This window comes from Corvus moneduloides, chromosome 2 (genome assembly GCF_009650955.1).
Source record: "Corvus moneduloides isolate bCorMon1 chromosome 2, bCorMon1.pri, whole genome shotgun sequence".
Classification (NCBI taxonomy): Eukaryota; Metazoa; Chordata; class Aves; order Passeriformes; family Corvidae; genus Corvus; species Corvus moneduloides.
The window spans coordinates 114,373,295-114,377,074 of NC_045477.1; positions in this window are offsets into that span (position 1 = coordinate 114,373,295).

The window sequence follows — 3,780 nt, forward strand, 5'->3', positions numbered from 1 at the left end:
TCCTCCCCGTGCCCGCCCCTGCCGGGGGAGGCCGGGCCCGCGCTCCGCGGGGAAGGGGCGGGGGCGCGGCCCCTCTCGGCCCCGCTCCGCCCCGCCGGGGCCGACTTTGGGGAACTTTCCGCGGCCGCAGGCGGCGCCCGGAGCCGTTCGCATCGCATCCCTTCGCATCGCCTCGCTTTGCCTCGCCTCGCCTCGCCTCGCATCGCAGCGATTCCCGCTGCCCCCGAGCGGCCTCCCCGGCCCCGCTGGGGGCCTCGGCCGCGCCGGGAGAGGGAGAGGCGCCGGCTCTGCCCCGGCGGCCCCGCGGTGGTGCCGCAACCCCGCGGGCGTGGCCGGGCAGTGAGGGGGGTCCCGGGCCGCACCCCCGGCCCGCCGCGGCATCCGTACGGCGAGGAACCGGGCGAAAGGCAAGGCCGCCTCGGGTGCAGGATTAGCGGTGCCTGACCTAAATTCTTCTTCTGGAGTGACCTTTAAATCATAAGTTATTAGTGGAGGGTTTAAAAAAATAATTCAGCGTTTCACCATTCGTGTGTGGACCTACCTGCCGTTCCCTCTTCCCTCTGCCGTCTGCGGCATTGCTGATCCCAAATTAAATCTTTGAGAAGGGATAAGTACTTTGCCCGGTTTCTATTTGGTCTTTATTTTGCTTAATTAGCACTGAGGTGCTGGGAATGTCAAGGGCAAATGTTTAGGTTAGTTATTAAACAAGGTACTAGTATAATTCACTGTCTGAAGCAGCTCTTCCTCAAGATACAAACACACATAGGCACGAAGGTGGAGTGTGATGTCCATAAAGGATTACTAAAAAAAGAAGAGCAGGAAGATACAACCTGCAGATTTTAAAGCAAGTGTTGCTACTTACATTTGAGGGAGAACTGTAAAGTAGGAAGAGAAAAATTAAGCTAGGAAAGCCATCATCTAGTGAAGAAACAGGGAAAAATCTTGTCCATAAGTGCTAATTATTATATCCCTATTAATAGTATTTAGGGGTTTGTTTTTTTTTTTACCAACTATAGAAATGTTCACATTAATTAGGATTACCCTAGTGGTTTGCACAACTTCCTTCCAAGTTTCATTTCATTCTGTTCACAGTTTAAGGCTGAAACAGAAAGAAAAAATATTATTTACATGACAAACTTCTCGGAGCACAAACAGCTTTGCTCTTACAGTTGCTCGTAGGAGTTAGCATTTGAGGTCTAGTTCTGGTTTCCCACTGGTGTTATGTTAGAGAACACTTACAGAATATTGCAACAATTTCTCCTTTTCATTTTAGTTATCTCCTCTGCTAGAAGCACAGCCACCAAAGCTCGGTGCTCTGATACCATAGTAGATGTATCACAGTGCGTCTGAAGACCCTGATGTTAGCAGAAGTTGGGTGTGTTTCTAAAGGGCTCTTGGCCATAGGTATCTGTGAATTCAACTACTGCCAGTCTGTCACTAATCCCGAGTAAGAAATACATTTCCTTGACCTGTTACTGCTAGAACTTGGAAAGAAATTACAAATTTGGGGTTGGAGTTTTGCAGAGTTTGTTGTTTTTTGGGATTTTTTAAAAATATTTGGTATCGCTTCAGTAGGTATATACCAGAGTAATATGTTAACCAATTTGTTTGAGTCATGTTTCTATTGCCTCCCAAACATAAAGTGTTAAGCATTGGAAGAACATAGCAAAAATAATTTTAAAAAATTAGAAAGGATTTAAACAATAATTGATAAAACAACATACATGTGCCAAGCTAAAGACTTCAAAACCACATTAAGTGCAGAATCGTGGTTCTGGTCTAGTATTTCATATAAAAGGGAGAGAAAAAGTAAACAGTTTGCTAGAATATGTGAAAACTTGTGATATTATATACAGAGATAACACTGTCACCTATAGTTGATGTTGCCAGTACTTTCTGGCAGCAAAAACTCAGTTTTTACTTTATTAAACCTTTGCTGTTTGGGCTGGAGTTGCCTCTGCAAGATACCTGCCTCAGGTTGATTTTTTGTTTAAAAGTTACACTAAAGTTCAGTCATATGTAGTCTGAAAAATAGGCTTTTTCACCATCTACCAAAAAAAAAAAAAAATCCCAAAGACTTCAACATTTTTCTCAGTGAGAAGCAAAAGATTGACATACAGCCCCCCCAAAAACAAACCCAAGCATGACCTGCACACCTCAGTACAGTGGGCTGCATATGAGAGAGATGCTTTTGTATCTTACAGTCTCCAAAGAATTCATCTGTCATGACTGTGCTGCAACCATTTACAGCTCCTCTGTCTGAATGAATGATGTATCAGCAAGTGGATGCTTGGGCATGCTCCAGCCTCCACCTTCTGGCCACCCACTGTTCCCAGTGTACCTGGGAGAGCCTGCTGGAGCCCATCTGGGAGTGAAAAGGAACAGGGACATGTCAGCCCTCCTCAAAGATGTTCTGCTCACAGAGCTTATTAAAAACAGCCCACATGGTGGGACCACTTGTCCTAAGGTACCATCCAACACTGGGGGTTCAAGGATTTGGAAACCTGAGCTTCACAAAGGGCAAGGAGGGCTGGAAAGAAGGTAGAGACAGTATAAATGGACAGGCAAGATTAAGTGAATAGAGGCAAAATGGGAAAAGACAGCAAGAAAGCTGAAGTAGCAGAGTTCATAACAAAGTAACAAGCACCATTGCCTCAAAAATTTGTCTTTGACTTAAGTGTTGTGACTGTCTGTTTTCCTATGGTGAATGGATGTGAAATCAACTGCAGAAGTCTGCCCTGCCTCCCTGGGTGGTCAGTCCAGAGAAGGAACAGCTACTGAAACTATTAGTTCAAGTGATAAGGATCTCCTCTGTGTCCCCAGGAAGACCTGACCTTTGCTGATGACATAAGCTGTGGTTCAGTGCAGTTTCACACAATGTACCTTTCATCTGTACAAATAAGTAATTTTTTGAAATGTTGGAATGACTTACCTGGTTTCATGTTTGGAGCTCAAACTGGAAAATGAAATCAATTACAAGGATGTTTCTAACACATAAGATATTAAAAGCTTGTTGAATATTTCCAAAATCCAGGTGCAAAGCACTGACCACTCTTACCATAACTGGGCAGTTCCAATGAATCTCAGTAAGTCTGTACCTGAAATCTCTCGTAGGAAACAGGAAAAAATATACCATCTCTAAATCTAACTGAGATGTTCATTACTGTTTATGAGAAGCCATATGCTAAAGTCACAAGGACCATAAAAGTATTTCAGGAGAATTAATACCATTGTATTCAAGTCAGTCTAGAGATAAAATGCAGTGAATAAATAGTAAAGATTCTAAGACCTACTGTCTGCCTGCTTCATTTCCTTGGAGAGGCAGGGATCCTCGGGAAACATAGCTCATGCTCATGTATTAATTAGTATGCCACCCTTTATGTTAGTCAGAGCACATGTAGAAACAGCTGAATTAAATCCATCTTAATCTTGTCATTTCCACACTTCTAAGTGCCACACTTTGGAACAACAATACAACAATATCTTTTGAAGTTAATTATGTTATTCTGCATATAACTTGAAATAGAACAACTCTAGTTTGAAGTATTTCCAACGAATACTATTTTTCCAAGATACATAGAGGTGTTATAAAAGTGAGCTACTACTTCTTCTGTTGTACTAGTTCATGGGTCTGGCACCATCATTTTTGTGTCTTCAGGTCAGGAAATACTAAGATCTTCTTGAGCCTTTATTTCTCCAGGCTCAACAATCCCAACTCTCTCAGCTTCTCTAGTATAGAGTGTTCTGGCCATCCTCATTGCTGTCTGCAGGCCTGACTCA